Source organism: Leptonychotes weddellii, chromosome 13 (assembly GCF_054177405.1).
Source record: "Leptonychotes weddellii isolate Sample4059 chromosome 13, ASM5417740v2, whole genome shotgun sequence".
Taxonomy (NCBI): domain Eukaryota; kingdom Metazoa; phylum Chordata; class Mammalia; order Carnivora; family Phocidae; genus Leptonychotes; species Leptonychotes weddellii.
Window position 1 is genome coordinate 15,910,496 of NC_138381.1, and position 18,122 is coordinate 15,928,617.

Consider the following 18,122-nt stretch of genomic DNA (forward strand, 5'->3'; position numbering starts at 1 on the left):
TCTCCCAGTTGAGTCTCCAGATGTGAGCGCAGCCCGGCCAACATCTTAATTGCAGCCCTGTGAGACCCTAAGCAGAGGACCCAGTTAAGCCATGCAGACCCATCAGGAACTGTGAGATAAAGGTGCGTGTTGAAGTTACTAAGTTGGACGTAATTTGCTGTGCAGCCACAGGAAGCCAGTACTGCTGGCCATGCTGAAGTTGCCATGTTGGAGACACCCAATGGAAAGGCCACATGGAAACAGACGGAGAGACCGAGGAGCCCCCACTGCTTCAGACCCCAGCCATTTGCATCTTCCCAGAATCAACCACCAGACTTGTAAATGAGCCTTCAGATGATTCCAGTTCCCAGAGATTGAGCCCCCTCAAATGATGCTGAGTAGAGCAGAAATAAGCTATCCCCATTGAGCCATGTCCAAACTGTAGATTCATGGGATGCCTGGGTGACTCAGTCGGTTGAACGTCCAACTCTTGGTTTCAGCTTGGGTCATGATCTCGGGGATATGGGATCCAGCTCCACCGTGGGCTCCATGCTCAGTGCAGAGTCTGCTTGGGATTCTCTTTCTCCTTCTCCCTTTGCCCCTACACCCGTTTGTGTTCTCTCTCTCTGAAATGAATAAATAAAATCTTTTAAAAAACTGTAGATTCATGAGCAAAATTAAAGTTGTTCTTGTCTAAAGCCACTAAATTTAGGGGTCATTTGTTTATGCAGCCATAATAACCGGAATAGGTATAGGTGATTTTCCAGAACAGCTCCCCACTTAACTTTACGTACTGGTGCATTTCCTCCACTTTCTATGTCTTTTGACAATGGCTTCTTGCCTCTTGGTATTGAATTTCCATCAGATCTTGCTTTCTGGCTTCTGGACCTGGTTACCAGTCTGGCAGTCTTCCCTGTTTGTCCCATACCTTTTATGCTAATCCCACTTTGATTCAACAGAACCATTCTTAGAGCACAAATAAGATTCAGACAGCCCACAGCACTCAGTCCTATCGCTTCTAGATAGTTATCATAATGTATTTACCTGTTTCCATAGCTATTAGCCCCATCAAACATCAAACCATGAGCTCCTCCAGGTCAGAGTTTTTGTAATTCTGGATCTAACTCAGGTTAGAGATGCTCAATCTGCTGAGTGAATGAATGAATGAAAAGATTTACGTTACTTTGCTGTGTGGAAATTCAAGGTCTGTACAACAAGATCTTTGCCCGTGAAGGACTTACGGTCCAGTATTAAAATGCATTGCCAAACTATAAATGCTATGAAAGGAAAGAAAGTAGTATTGGCTTGGAATACTTCAGAGAAGAGGAGAAACTTGAACTTGACATTAGGAAGAGGTTTATTGGATTTGGGTGAGAGGAAAGGAGATAGGAGGGCATTTCAAACTAGGAGAATAGCAGGAGAAGATTGCGTAAGGGTGGAGAGGAGGAGCAGACTGGCATTTTAAAGATCATAAAGAGATGCTCGTGACAGAAAGTCTTTCTTGGAGAGAAGTAGTCATCATGACCTGTTGCTTTTACTGTCTTTTCATGGCTACTGGATTTTGTGAGCACTTGTTTATTTGCTTGGCTCCAACTCTATAATCTAGACCTACTTCACACTGAGTATCTAGATTTTTTGTTAGTGAAAACAATACATTTTGGAGTGGATTATTCATTACACTGTTAGTGCCATAAATTCATTCTGTATCAATCCACACTGGGAGAAACTCCAATTCATCACAAAGCAGAGTAATTTGACCTATGAAATAAGGTCTACAAATTGTAAAACCAGAACACTTAGATTTCTTAAGCATTGAGATTTATGAATAAAGTAGAATACTATGACTAAAGCCTGCCCATACCTCTTGGGATTTAAAGTTCATGTAATCGAGGTATCAGTATGTTAATAATTCTGACCTCACCAGAGCTGGTTGAGGTGTAGTAAGAACAGCAAGTATGTGTGTGTTAACTTGGAAAATCTGAGTTGCATGGTTGTTATGGCAACAAATACTATACAACTTATGTCAGGGGTTTGTCGTGACATAAAATGGGAAACAAGTCCATCGTCACGGAAATCTAGATGTTTAGCTCAGTGGCAAAGCAAAACTCCTAACATAAGAAAAGTGATCAGGCCTCGTGGGAGGGGCACAGGAAACCATCCACCTGAGGAGGAACCTGGGAACTCAGTAGAAGGGCCAAAGTCAGGTTACATGACACATGGGGGAGATATGTGCTACCATTAAGATGGCAGCTAATCAGTCGGGGTAATCTGAGTCATGCTGTGGAATCAACTCCAAATCCTAGAAGCTTAAAACTACAAAGAATATTGGTTGCTCAGCCTGCTTACCTGTCATTGGTCATCTGAAGAGCTCTTTCTGCTTTATCCTCATAGAAAGAGACAGGCTGAGAGAGACTCCATCTTTGTGTTTCCAAGATTTCCAAGATGGCTGAAGTAGAAAAAAGGAAACATGATATCGTGCACTGGCTTTAAAAGTTTTCACCTAGAAGTGCCGCACATCACTTCCGGTGACATTACATTAACTGAGCAAGTCAATGACTAGCACACCAACGTACCCCATATCCTGGCTTCTCATTCCCAGCACTCATGACCTCTGCCTGGATACTTCTTTACTGTGGGGCTGTCCTGTGCATGGTAGGATGGAGCCCAGAATCCAGACACCCTGCTGTCCAAGAAGTGCCAAGCATGGTCACAGAGGGGAATGGGCAAGAGACAGGGTTGACTCAAAGGCTAGGAGACCCCCCTGGCAGCCAGGCCAGGTCTTTTTCTTTAGAACTCCCATGTTGCTGCAGTGCCATTCAGCAAACCTCTACTCAGAGTCTATTCATTCGGATGACCTTGGTCTAATTAGAGGCAAACACAGGCTGACACAGTAGCCGCTCAGTAAATGTCTGTGTAATTAAAGGCACTGTGCTTTGGAACCAGCTAGATTGGGGCGGGGGGGGGCGGGGGGGAGGATGAAGATGAAAGGAAACTCATTTTCCATTTGGCATATAAAAGGATGTGGAATCTATACATTTACTCTTGCTGTCTCTTGAAACCTCATTGAAATGACAGTGGAGGGAGTTTTCAAAAGACATTAATCCCCAAGAACAAGGAGCATGGGATGGGAGAGAGCAGCAAGCACATTTTGAAATTTGGAGAAATGGCTGGTAAAGGGGCTTCAGAAAGCCAAAAAAAGCTGAATTCTAAGTTGGCAGTGCAGAAAATAAAGACCCAATCTGATTTATAATATAGAATGAATGCTTAAAAGATTCCAAAACTGGCAGCAACAGGCACCTTTGAAACTGAAGGCTAAAAAGAGGTTGCTACAGGAAAGAGGCTTGCGTGAAAGTCTGTTGAAAAAGCAGTCAGCTGCATAGATCTGCCCCACTATTTGCTCATTCTGGTGGAAGACTCAGGGTTTTTCTCTGAAGATGGTCCCTGGATTAAGGACAGGAGTATTGAACTGAGAAAAGGTGGGAGGATGAAGTTAACCCAAGCATGCTGAACCCTCCTGCTCTCCTCCTCTGGGTACCAGAAACATAGCAACCAGGCCAACGTCTTCTTGGCAGGAGGCTGGCAGAGTCTGCAGCAAAGACAAGAGTCTGTTGTGAATGAAGAATCTCATGAATGAGGAAGAAACACCTAAAGACACAGATGATATCAGGCTTTCCAATTAAATGGTCCAACCAGATCATCCTATAGTGAGGTTAATGGGTGATAAACCCCAAGCATGTCCCAGAGCTTTCTAAGAACATTTTAGTCCCAGCTCTTACATTTGAGTCAACAATCAAGGTTTATTGACTGCCAGGAAAAAGCCTCAAACAAGACAGAGACCTAAACAAACAAACAAAAAAGCAATTTGGAGGAAACATAAACTATATAGGTAGAAGAAAACTTATTTTTAAAAGTCTATAGGGAGGCGCCTGGGTGGCTCAGTTGGTTAAGCCACTGCCTTCAGCTCAGGTCGTGATCCTGGAGTCCCTCGATCGAGTCCCGCATTGGGCTCCCTGCTCGGCAGGGAATCTGCTTCTCCCTCTGACCCTCCCCCTTTTCATGTGCTCTCTCTCTCTCTCATTCTCTCATTCTCTCTCTCTCTCAAATAAATAAATAAAATCTTTATAAATTAATAAGTAAAATAAAAGTCTATCGGGGTGCCGAGGTGGCTCAGTCAGTTCAGCATCCGACTTTTGATTTTGGCTCAGGTTATGATCTCAGGGTCATGAGTTTGAGCCCCATGTCAGGCTCTGTGCTCAGTGCTGAGTCTGCTTGAGATTCTCTCTCTCCCTCTCCCTCTGCTCCTCCCCCTGCTCATACAGGCACTCTCTTTCTCTGAACATAAATGAATAAAATCTTAAAAAAAAAAAATAAAAATCTATCAATATTCTTACAGAGTTAAGGAAGATATTATAACCATGAAACAAGAACAGAATGTTATTAAAGGAGAACAGAGAAAAAATATTTGCTAGAAATTTAAAATATGAGGGCATAAATCTAAAACTCAACAGAAGGGTTAGAAAATCAAGCTGGAAACATTTCTCAGGTAGCGCAAGAAAAAAAGAGCTGGGAAGGGGAGGAAAAAATATAATAAAATTAGAGAATTATTGCAAGATGTCCATCATTTGAATAATAGAACTTCTAGAAAAAAAGAACAACAACAAAAAAAGGAACGATATCATCAGTGAAATAATTCAAGACAATTTCTCAGAGCCGAAGGACATGAGTTTCCAGATTGAAAGGGCCCATCAAGTGCCTATAACAATGTTGCAAATAGAACCACAACCAAGGGGCGCCTGGGTGGCTCATTTGGTTAAGCGTCTGCCTTTGGCTCGGTCATGATCCCAGGGTCCTGGGATGGAGCTCCGCATCGGGCTCCTTGATCAGCGGGGGGGCCTGCTTCTCCCTCTCCTTCTGCCCCTCCCTCCACTTCTGTGCGTGCACGCACGCACTCTCAAATAAATAAATAAAATCCTTAAAAAAAAAAAGCCATAACCAAGGCCCTGCATCGGGAAGTGCAAAAACCCTTGGGACAAAGATGAAACCTTGAAACTTTCAGAGGGCAAAAGCAGATCACAATACAAGCAATGCTGGAAGCTAGAAAGATATGGAGCAGTGTCTTCACAGTTTTAAGATTAAATTATTTTTTAAAACTAGAATTATGTTCTCAGACAAACCATAAATTGTGAGGATACAATAAAGAAATTGTTGGAGTATAAGGTCTCAAAAAATTACCTCCCAAGGACACTTTGACTGGAAATTACTAGTGGTATGCTGTGGAATATGGTAGCTACTTGCCATGTGTGGCTATTTAAATTTACATTCATTGCAATTAAATATAATTTAAAAATTCATTTCTTAGTCGCACCATTCACATTTTACATACTCCATTGCCGTTTGTGGCTGCTGACTACTGCATTGGACTGTGTAGGTAGAGAACATACACATCACTGCAGGATTTCTGTTGGATACGGCTCCGCTACAGGATGCGCTCCCCCCAGATGAGTGGATTAACCCAGAGAGAGAAAGACGTGAACATGGAGGACAGAAAACACTGATCCAGCTCAGCAGGAAGTCTGCCTGTCCTTCTCCCTCTGCCGCCCCCACCCCCCTCAGCGCTCAGGCACTCTCCCCCCAAATAAATAAATAAAATCTTTCCAAAAACTACATCTTGTTAATTTTGTTAGTTGAACGCCTTGAGAGGAGATCCATGCAATTGGAAAAATGGTTGAAGTTGATTAGTGATAAGTACATAGAAAACAAAACAAGAAAACAAACAGGGCACCAAACCCAGCAGGGTTTAACGAAACATCAGAGTCATTCACACCTAAGCCTTCCTGCTTTATTTTTTTTTTAAGATTTATTTGCGAGAAAGAGAGAGAGAGAGCAGGAGCGTACAAGCTGGGGGAGGGGCAGAGGGAAAGGAACAAGCAGGGATCCAGATTCGGGGCTCAATCCCAGGACCCCGGATTCATGATCTGAGTTGAAGGCAGATGTTTAACGGACTGAGCCACCCAGGTGCCCCTAAGGCTTCCTGCTTTAAACAAGATTTTTTTGGCTGCCCCAGGCTCCTCTTTAAGATGAGTCCTCAAGCTCATAGCCAGGGGCAGCTTAGGAAGACCATGTAGGCAGGGCTTAGGGGAAGCCATCTGATTGGCTGTGAGAGTGTCACGAGCAGAAGCAGATTTATGATGCACAGTAGGCTAACTAATGACCCCCCTGAGGATGCACCTATCCTCATCTCCAGAATCTGTGAATATATTACCTTATATGACAAGAGGACTTTGCAGGTATGATTAAATTACAGATCTTGAGATGGGGGTTATGCTGGATTATTCGGGTGGGCTCCAAATGCAATCCCAAGTGTCCTTCCGTGAGAGAAACAGAGGGAGATCTGACTACAGAACGGAGTGTTGGAGGAACGCAGGTGAGAAGGACTTGAGTGATGTTAAATGAATTAACATTAGACTGAGGTGGCTTCAGTGCCTTAGTTGCCTACTTACGCAAACCAAAGCCTAAACCTGAAATCCCTCAAGGTTAAGAAATGAAAACCGCAGCGCCTGGGTGGCTCAGTTGGTTCAGCGTCTGCCTTTGGCTCAGGTCATGATCCCAGGGTCCTGGGATAGAGCCTTGCATTTGCTCCATGCTTAGCAGGAAGTCTGCTTCTCCTTCTGTCCCTCCCCCTGCTTGTGCTCTCTCTTAAATAAATAAATAAAATCTTAAAAAAAAGAGAGAGAAAGACATAAAAACCGAAGGACTGCCCATCACAAACAGCCAGCTAGGCTTTCCCAAATAAGGCAACCATTTAAGCTATAGTCAACCAAATAATTTCCTTGCTTTGCTTCCACATCTTCTTTGTAAAAATCTTGCCCCAGCTGCTGTTGGTGGAGCTCTCCTAACCACTCCCCTCTCGGTACTGCCTAATTTGAATTAATTTTTTTTTCAAATAAACTCTTAATTTTTTTAATACGCTTCAGTTTATCTTTTAACACCAAACATTTCTGGCTTTAAAGATGGAGGGAGTGTCCATGAACCCTGAAATGCAGAAAGCCTCTAGAAGTAGAAAAGGCAAGGTAAGAGGGTCTCCCCAAGTCCTCCAAAAGGAATGTAGCCTGGCCAACACCTTGAGTTTAACCCCGTGGAACTGATTTCAGAACATCTGACCAGAACTGTGAGAATGAATGTGTGTTTCTTGAAGACACTAAATTTGTGACAATTTGTTATAGAGGTACTACGGACTTAATTGTGTATCCCCCTGCCCCCTGCTGCCAATTCGTATGAAGTCCTAACCCCGTAGTACCTTTGAATGTGACTGTGTTTGGAGACAGGACCTTTAGAGGGGTAATTAAGGTAAAATGAGGTGACATTGGTGGCCCTTATCCAGTATGTCCCTATAAGAAGAGATTAGTTCAGGGCGCCTGGGTGGCTCAGTTGGTTAAGCGACTGCCTTCGGCTCAGGTCGTGATCCTGGAGTCCCGGGATCGAGTCCCGCATCGGGCTCCCTGCTCGGCAGGGAGCCTGCTTCTCCCTCTGACCCTTCCCCCTGTCATGTGCTCTCTGTCTCTCTCATTCTCTCTGTCTCAAATAAATAAATAAAATCAAAAAAAAAAAAAAAGAAGAGATTAGTTCAGGAGATGCGCAGATGTGGAGGAGAGTTCGTGTGAGCACACAGGGTGGAATGGCCATCTACAAGCCAAGGGAGAGGCCTGAGCAGACACCAGCCCTGCCAACACCCTGATCTTGAACTTCCAGCCTCCAGAACTGTGAGAAAGGAAATTTCTGTTGTTTAGCCACACAGCGTGTGGTATTCTGTTATGGCAGCCCTAGCAAATGAACACAGTTTGCCCTAAGAAAACTAGCTATGCCACTAGGGAGGAGGCTGAATAGAGATAGAATTTTACATGAATTTGAACACCAGTCAACTGTCCATGGGCTGACGGAGGTTACAGAGGTGCTAAGCCCCTGTCCCTAAACCACCCCTGCCAATGACAGTCCTTGCCATTTTGTTCTTTCCAATTTCCTCTGTTTAGCCCAGAGTCATTGGCCACATTGTTCTCAGCTCAGCTTGCATTTTAACCTATACGATGCTACAGTGTTATTTACCCATGCTTTCTAAACCCAGGTGGGAGAGGTGCTATGGCCAAGAGTCAGGGAGCTTTCGCATGGCTGTCTACCTGGCAGGTGCTCTGCCTGCTTACTAACACCACTCCTTCCTGGGATTATTTTTTGCTTGCCTGGTTTCTCACTGGGTATTTGCTTTTCCAGGTTCTTCTGCCTCCGCCCCAAACAACCTAGAGCTTTCTTCTTCAAAGTCCTTGAATCCTAAAGAAACAAGATTTTGTGAACTAGTTTTTGAGACACTCTCCCTTTTATCTTCAGCCTCCTGAAGGACAAATTCCACAGCAAGGGACTCTCCTGTCCCTTCAAGTGGGCTTTCAATCCCCACAACTGCCCCACAGGCCAAATTTTGCTCTAGAGCCTCTGATTTTAATCCTGGTATTTCCTGTTGCCCCGTAACTCTCTATGGCCCTGCTTCTCCCTGTAGGTGAGGCAAAACTTTACCTTTCCCCTCTGAGGGTCTCCAACGGGGCCTGGGAAGGACATTGATATGAGACAGAGTAATAAGTTCTTACATGGACTTGGGGGCCCCCGTAGGAAAACAAAGACCCCAAACAGGTAGTCCCAAGAGCTTACATACTGTTAAAGAATAGCAATTATAGAAAAGTAACTAACATATATGGGGAGAGTATAGGAAGATAAGAGTTTTTTTTTAAAGAGTTGTTTTAACAAGGTCTGTTTGTACAGATTTATTTTCGCCTTGACTCCCATCTCTGGTGATAAGAATGTTTCTGTCCTCCTGAGGAAACCTTTCCCCTAGGAGTTTTTGCTCCTGCTTAGAGGGCAGCAAGGGGAGGTCAGAGTGTCCTTCCCGAACCTCCTGTTTTTCAAGTGTCTTCAGCTCAGAATAATCTTTATGCCAAGGTGGCATATTTTGGGATGGCATATTTTGCTACCCTTCACCATCATATTCTCAATTTTGTATCGCGCCCATCATCCTTCCTTCCTGCCTGTCTCCATCCTTTCTCCCTCTCTACTTTCTTCTTCCCTCCCTTCTATAAACATTGGTCTTCTGCTTTGTGTGAGGTAGATATTTCTGGTCGGTCACTATTAAACTCACTCATTTACCAGAGTGCTACAACAAAACACTGGTCCCTCTGTTTTCCTCATGAAATAACTGTGACAAAGGCCATTGTCACGGTGGGTCCTTAGCTGTTTACTCTCCTTCGTCAATGCTATTTGTGGACTCTTTATCATCCAATCATCTATCATGAGGGTGTTTTCCTGGAAGTTTGGCTATTTTTTTCCCCAGTTGATTTTCCAGGCAGGGGCTAGAAGGGTTCTGTACATTTTAGTGTAAGTAAAGGCAAGAAAGTTTGGAAAGGGAAAGAACTAGGGTCATACCTTCTATGATATATTTCTACAGGCAACAAAAAACATTATTAACCAGGAATTAAACAATGAAGGCATCTTATTATCTCACTGAATGGGAAGTCCGAAGGAATGCAGACCAGAGCTGGATGAGTGGCTCGGTGATGGCATCAAGAAGCTAGGCTCTTTTTATAACATAATAAATTAAAAAAAAAAAAAAAAAGAAGAAGCTAGGCTCTTTCTGTCTTTCCTTGTCCACCATCTTCCATGTGTTGGTTTTGCATCTTTGTGCTTGAGGCCTCATGACTACAAAATGGTTGCTCCCACTTCCAACATTGCAACAGAATTCCAAAACAGGAAGCAGTTGAGGAGGGGCAGCAACTAACAATAGAAGAACTTGTCCTCAAATGCCTCCCCATAAAGAAAACAGTTTTGCAAAAGATTCTGTCTCAAATCTCCTTATAGCTCCTTGACCAGAACTGGGTCACATGACTGCCTCTAACTGCAAGGATGGTCAGGTAAATAGGGATCTCACTTTTCAGTTTCCCTGGAGGAAGTAACTCAAGGAAGAAAGAGACTGGGATGGCTATGTGTTAGCTATATGTGTTATAACTGACCAATCAACTATACATATTACAACTCTTGACACTCAAAGGCTCTTCCATCACAAACATTCTGAACTTTACCACTATTCAAAGTCCTTAAGGGATCAGAAGAAAGAAGACATGATAAAAATGGAGGAAAGATGTCTCAGGCATTGCCCAATTCCGCTCCTTACACATTTGCTCAAGTCCTACCTCAATATTTTGTACCCAGAGCTACCTGGATGGGGTGCTTTGTTTAGCAGTGCTGAGGCTGTGCATATGCTCCGGGGACCCTGGATGGCTGCCATGGGGATCAGTGATCTCCCGTGCTTGGGCCCTTATTTATCAGGCAGAACCCCACTGGAGTCTGTGAATCTGTGAAGACACTGGCCGCGTTCTGTGAGCCTGCCATTCCTGAAATATAGACTGGTCCTTCTGTTTTATAGACTCAGTCTCTAGTCCAAGCAGAAACAGTCTCAAGGGTTCACGTAATACACATAATCAATTCAGTATTAGACTAGAGCTAGTGAACATTTACTAGAAAAGAGAGATCACATGTCTTGTGACCATTTTGGCCCCAGATGGTCGTTAGAAGGAAGGCTCTAGAGGCAAAGTTTTGTCCTAAAAAATATCCAGCAGACTTTTTTTTTTTTAAAGATTATTTATTTATTTGTCAGAGAGAATGAGAAAGAGAGAGAGAGAGAGCACAAGCAGGGGGACCTGCAGGCAGAGGGAGAAGCAGGCTCCTCGCTGAGCAAGGAGCCCGATGTGGGGCTTAATCCCAGGACCCCAGGATCATGACCTGAGCCAAAGGCAGACGCCCAACCAGCTGAGCCACCCAGGAGCCCCTCCAGCAGACTTTGAAAAGGAGGAAGAAAAGAGCATAAACCTTGAGGAGGTGTTAATAGGTATCACCAGGATGGCACAAACATCATCCTGTGGTCAGGCAGGATAATGGCCTGAGTGACCTCAGACCTTTTATGTTTCAATTGTACAGGGTAAAAGACCAATAATAAAAAACGTTTCTCATTTATTTCTGAAGATAATATTGGTGACTCACATCAATAGGGTGGCTTCTGCTTATTTTTCCTGTGAAAGCAGTAGATTTGTGTGAGCGGCTCACTATCTCCCTGTCCCCTCCCTACTAGATAGAAGAGACTGTTCTTTGAGAGGATTGAACAGGGTTACGGGCAGACTGTCTTTGCCCAGAGCAGGTAAGCAGTCTGCCTCCTTTCTAATCCCCTTAAGCCCCTGCTTCCCTCCATCATGCCAAACATTGCCTGAGGTTCCTGAGCCTAAAGAGCAGGCTCTGCTTGTCTAGCCCTGGGCTCTGTCCCTAGCACCTTCTCCAAAATGACCCCTCTCTGGTCTGCCCTCAAGCAGTGCTGTGTCTTCCCATGTGCTTCCCAGCCCTGGATGAGCTTCTTGAGCCCATCTTGGTAAACTCAACCATTTGTCAAGGCCTCTCTCAATTGTCACCTCCTATGTAAATTCTGGGACTGCATCCAGCGGGGCAAGTTGTCCTATGCTCTTTGTGCCATGGTGTCTTATATGCATGATGTGTATGCACTTGAACTTCAGGACTTCAACAGGTGCTATATTTTTTGTGAATATGCATGTCTCTCTCTGAGACCATGAACCCTTCCAGATCAGAGACTGAATCTCAATCATGATGATTATAGTGCTTTCCCCAGAGAAGGCTTGCCCACTAGAGATTTGGTGGGTGAAGAAGTAAATGTCTCTGTGCTAGAGAAATTAACCCATGTCAAAGCTTGATTACAGTGTGATTTGATCCCAAGTTTTTTTTTAAGTTAAGATAGGAGTATCCTGCTATTAATGATCACTTTATCACAAAACAATGGTTTTGAAAAGGAAAAACAATGTTAGAGGACTTACACTACCCAATTTCAAAAGTTACAATTAATTAAGACTGTATAATACTTATGTAAAGATAGAAAAATAAATCAATGGAACAGAAAGGTGCCAAACATTTCAACAATATTTCTCTTCACCAAATGACATGAGGACAAATGCATATCTGTATGCAAAAAAAAGAAAAGAAAAGGAAATTTAGGCACTTACCTCCACCATACACAAAGGATTACAGACCAAATGTAAAAATGAAAAGGACAAGACTTCTAGAAGAAAACATAGGAGAGAGTTTTTGTGACCTGGGTTTAGGAAAGGGTTCTTAGATACAGCACTAAAATCATGAGCCATTAAAGAAAAAAATTTGATATATTGAAGTTTATTAAATTAAAAACATTTATGCTTCAAAAGATACCATGAAGAAAATGAAGACAAGCCTAGGAGAAAATATTTGCAAATCATATATCTGATAATAGACTTGTATCCACAATATATAAAGAACTCTAACAATTCAATAAGAAGACAAACAACCCAATTAAAAAGTGGGCAAAATACTTGAACAGATCTTTCACCAAAGAAGACATACAAATGGCCGATGAGCACATGAAAAGATGCTCAACACAATTAATCATTATGAACATGGGAATTAGAGCCCCCTTAAGATGCCACCTCATATCCACTAGGTTGGCTATAATAAAAAGAGACAATGCCAAGTACATAGAGAAACTGGAACCCTCATACATTGTTGATGAGAATAGAAAATGGGACTGCCATTTTGGGAAATAATTTTGACAGCTTGTAAAAAAGTTAAACATAAACCTACCTAGCAAATTTACTGAAGAAATCTACCCAAGAAAAATGAAAACATATGTCCACACAAAGACTTGTGCATAAATGTGCAGGACAATATTATTCATGATAGCCCCAAACTGGATATCAATCCAAATGTCCATCAACTGGTGAAAGGATAAACACAAGTGGTATATCTATACGATGGACTACTATTCACCGATCAAAAGAAAGACAATAATGGTACATCCTACAACTTGGATGAATCTCAAAAACAGGATGCTAAGTAAAAGAAGCCAGACCCAAAAGACCAAATAATGGGTGATTGATGATGACATTGGATAGGAGTTGATCATTTTTGAAGCTGGGTGGTGAATATGTGGGGTGAACTATTTTCTGTAATTTTGTATATGCTTGAAATTTTCCTTTATAAAAATTTGTAAAAGCTCCCAGTCACTGTTTTTCAATTATGTTTCAGACTATGAAATCCATTTCAGACTTTACCTATCATCACTCACTACTTTCATTGTTATTTCCTTTCTCTCCTCCCTTGACCTGGCCTATGACACATTCAGAAACATGCACATGTACAAGCATGCTATGCTCCTTATCTAGTTATTCTCGGCTTAGAAGTGCTCATTACTCTTCTAGGTCATTTCTCTCTCAATGCCACCTTCCCTCACCTTCTTTTCTTGCTTGTTTTTCCCAGAGGGGGTCCATGCACCTTTCCAGACACCATCTGCTCACACTTGGCCCAGATGATAGTTTCTGCTGCTTAGCCTGTATCGGGCTCAGTTGTCCGTTTCTACCTGGTTGGGAGCTCTATAACCTTCAGTTGTGTTTTTGAAAATCATTCCAGTGAGCTTCTTCTACACTTTAGAACTGTCGTACTTAAGCTTTCTTCCATTTATATAAGGACATCTACTGGGCCAGGTTTTCTTATTGTATGTGTATCCTTTGGGGGAATGGGTATTGTATGGCATTTTATGAGCATTTTGTTCCCGCCATTTTATACATATGCTCCCAAGGATAAGTGTCAGAATCTAACTCTATTGAGCAGATACAACGTCTACCCTGATGACAAAATCAGTAACTCTTGCTTGCGATAGGTGCTTTGGATGCAAATTCTCATTTAATTTATGCTTCACAACAACCCTAAGAAATAGAGTTTTTATCTCCGTCTAATGGATAATAAAATGGAGGTTTGGGGGGGGTCGAGTAACTTTTTCTTGAGATATACAGGCAGAAAGCAGCTGAGACAGGAGGGAACTCAAACTCATTGGATACCTAAGTCTATGCTGACAACACAGACTACTCTGCTTTCTTATCAGCCTTGAGTGGGACCCACCCCAACACTGGGGATTGGGAATGAAGAGGAACCAGAAACACTAATGTTAGCACTTTATCTGTCTATTCTACTCTTCAATTCATAGAAGGACTGAAGAAATGGCTGGGCAGCATTCTACAGGGATGGGCAGCCCAAAACACCCAACTGGGGGTAGGAAGACACAGCTGTGGTTTGCACTCAGGTTTCCATGACTCCTTCTGCTGCAACATGCTGTCTCTTGAGGAGTTATTTGAAATGTGAATGGGATAGTCAAAGCACGGACTTAAAAGACAACCTTGGCCATTAAGATCTAAAGATTCCTTGTCTGAAGGGGAGGAGATTCTGGCAGATTCTGATAATCCTGTTAAGAGGGCCCTAGTCCCAGGCAGAATAACTGTTAGGATGATTTCAGAATTTCATCCAAAATAATTTCCTAGATACATCCTCATGTGATTCCAGAATGATAAGAATAGAGAGACAATCCTGAAAGCTCCTAGAAAGAAAAAAAAAACAAAATTACTTAGAATGAAAGTCATATTGATATTGAGATGATTTTATCCACAACACTGGATAGTAGATGTCAATGGAACAATGCCTTCAAAGTCCTAAACCTAGGGGCGCCTGGGTGGCTCAGTCATTGAGTGTCTGCCTTCGGCTCAGGTCATGATCCCGGGGTCCTGGGATCGAGCCCTGCATCGAGCGGGGAGCCTGCTTCTCCCTCTCCCACTCCCCCTGCTTGTGTTCCCTCTCTCGCTATCAAATAAATAAATATTTAAAAAAAAAAAAAAAGTCCTAAACCTAGAACCTAAAATCAGTACTCAGTCAGACTATCAATTACGTGACATGTATCCCTTTGGAAGAAAAAAATATTTGTAAATATAATAAAAGAAAATGAATTTTCTATTGGTACTTAAAATATTTCCTTTCCTGTGGCACATTTTTATTTTATTATTATTTTTTTAATTTAAATTTTACTTAGTTAACATGCAGAGCAATATTGGTTTCCAGAACAGAATTCAGTGATTCATCACTTCCATAAAACTTCCAGTGCTCTTCATGGTACAGGTTAGAGACATAAAACCACTGTTCCTTCTCTATGGATGGAATCTCACTATTTTTTTCAAGTGAAGAATATTTATATTATCTAACTATTATTTATACTTTTTTTATATATACTTTTTTATTTATACTATTTATATATATACTTTATATAATTATAATATCATAAATGCTGCTTATTGGCTCTTGATTTTCAAAATTGGCCTACAGACACATACTGAAAGGGATCATAATATTATAACTCTTCACATCATAAAAATAATGCCATAGCTGGCAAAAGGTGGAAGGAGGGAGATTAGAGAATGGTGGGGGGATATTATTGAATGGAGAGAAAGAGATACTATTTACAGTTGAAAGATTAAGACATAGAGATTTAATTCTACTATTTTAAGGTATAAGTTTTGAGAGACTGATTAAAGAAACAGACAATGGCCAGATCAATGTAAACATAGAAATTGGATCCACAACCTGCTGCCCAGGTAACCAAGCCCTTATTTATGATAAGGAAGCCAGCCCCCTGTAAGTCAAGCTTGCAAGAAGTCAGATTCCTATCTCTAGTGATAAATCAGGATGCTACACAATAACTTCTGTACCAGTCAGCCCAAAATGGCCAGGACGATTAATAACGGATAGCTTCCCTAATTTTCGCCCCCTCTTCAATTTAAGACCAACCAGAGGAAGCCAAACACATCCCTGACTAATTACATAGGATGCTCCACTTCTAGTTGGCTCACCTACAGCTTCCCAGGCCAACAGCCCCCAAACAGAGCACTTTTGAAGCCTTCTCTTTTTTCCACTATGAAGCTTTCCTATTCCTCTGCCTACCTTTGAATCTCTGCCAAAATGCAAGTGATGGTGGCTGACTCCCTTGCTATATCAAAGCTCAGAATAAATAGCCTCTGCTTTTCTCATTTGGTTAGTCTTCACTTATTTCCACAGTTGACTCATAGAAGGATCAAAAGATAAAAATATAATAAAACTTCAGTGAAGGAGGAAAAGGAGTAATGGCAAAGTAAATTCCTCATTTTCATGATGAGAAGTCAAGAGATGCTATTTGGAGAGATAAATCAGGAAACAGAGGCATATCACATTATTTAGAGTTACGGGGGTACTTCCTCATGATTTATAAGAGCCAATGGTCAAAAGCAGCTCTCCTGAGGAGGGGAACAGAGAATGGGGAAAAGGGAGGAGGATGTTTTCTTTTCACTCAAGAGCCTTCAACAACATTTTAACTTTTGTTTTCACATTGATTCATTACTTTTATAACAGATACATTTCTGGATTGTTGCCTTTTATTTCTCTAGATAAACAACTTACATTTATTTATTTATTTATTTATTTATTTATTTGAGAGAGAGAGAGAGCATGAGCAGGGGGAGGGACAAAGGGAGAGGGAGAAGGAGAATCCTCAACTCAAGCAGACTCCCTGCAGGGCTTGGTCCTAGGACCCAGAGATCATGACCTGAGCCAAAATCAAGAGTCAGCTGCTTAACCAACTGAGATAACCAGGCACCCCACATCTTATCTTTAAAATGTAGATGCACCTAAGGAAGTCAAAGTCCTTGGCACTGACCTTGTTAGGGAAGACCCAGGCAATGGGAAAGACATGAAGTCAGAAAGTGGGTAGTCCCAGGTGCTGACTAGGAGGGAAGGGGTGAGGTGTTGCCGGATGGACATGGTGTTGGGCAACAATGGTAGGCATGCAGTCGTGGTCATGTGGAGGGGTATCAAGACATTCAAACAGGGGTGCCTGGGGGGCACATTTGGTTGAGCATCCGACTCTTGGTTTTGGCTCAGGTCATGATCTTGGGGTCATGGGATTGAGCCCTACATCGGGCTCTGAGCTCAGTGTAGAGTCTGCTTGAGATTCTCTCTCCCTCTCCCCTACCTCTCCCACCTGTGCTCGCTTGCTCTCTGAAATAAATAAATCTTAAAAAAAAAAAAAAAAAGACATTCAAACATTTCCACTCCACACTTTTCCTGGGGATATTTGTTACCTAGTCCAGTGACAGGCATGCAGGGTCAGACCCACGACAGTGACTGCAATTGAAGGAGGAGGAGTGAATCTGCAGAGACAAGGTTAAAACAAGCAAGATTCCGTACCAGGCAGTGACACAGGAATTGATCTGAAATTTTCAAATAAATGAGTTTTAAGAAAAAAACGTTAATCTACTTTCACTTAACGGTCTAAAATAAAACCATCTATTCTACTTTATATTTTCTAAAATTGTGATTATTTAAGTGTCTCTGATTATTTCCCTTTATATCATTTGTGGGGGTGGGGTGGATGATGAATACTTGAGTAGCCTCTGAAATGTTCCTTGCAGTTCTAACCTAATAATTGAGTTGGTGTTAAGAGCTGACTAAGGAAGAGGAAGTCACAAAAGGCTCCTGGATTGTTGAAGATGCCATTGGGCTTGCTCCTGGCTGGTTAACACTGAAGAAAGGACCCCATGTGGGTAGACTGTTATCTTTTCAATACCCCCAAGTGGTTGCTTGTTACAGTGCTTTGAGAGTGGTGTTGAAAATACAATGTAAGTGGGGCGCCTGGGTGGCTCAGTTGTTTAGCGTCTGCCTTTGGCTCAGGTCATGATCCCAGGGTCCTGGGATCGAGCCCCGCATCGAGCCCCACATCGGGCTCCCTGCTCCTCGGGAAGCCTGCTTCTCCCTCTCCCACTCCCCCTGCTTGTGTTCCCTCTCTCTCTATGTCTCTCTCTGTCAAATAAATAAATAAAATCTTTAAAAAAATAATAATAATACAGTATAAGTGGTCACACCCAGGAAAGGCTCTGCATACCAATGCAGCAAACTTCACTGCCTCAAAACTAAGACTGTATTTTTAGCATTGGGTATAGAGCTGCGAAGGACCAATCGCTTCTGGTCTGTATGATTCTTAAACTAGGATTCGTACAAATATATATTCATCCCTGGCACCATTGCCCTTCGAGATGCACCAAGCCCATGCCATGAACAACTTGCAGCCCTTTCTAGTTCCCATGGCTGGTGATGCTCTGGTGTCCATTGCCCCATGCCACTGCCCAGGAGCCTGGCAGGATCTCACCAGGCTTGGTCTCTTGGATCTGGGATGC

General features: G+C 42.5%; 1 long non-coding RNA gene across 1 annotated transcript; it reads right to left on the bottom strand.

The window, feature by feature from the left end:
- Window positions 1–472: 472 nt before the first annotated feature.
- Window positions 473–2,414, bottom strand: LOC145716682 (uncharacterized). Its single transcript, XR_014139478.1, has 3 exons — window positions 2,326–2,414; window positions 1,024–1,127; window positions 473–605 (listed from the first exon to the last, which is right to left on the bottom strand). It is a non-coding gene; the product is annotated as an uncharacterized LOC145716682 (long non-coding RNA).
- Between the last annotated feature and the right edge of the window lie 15,708 nt (window positions 2,415–18,122).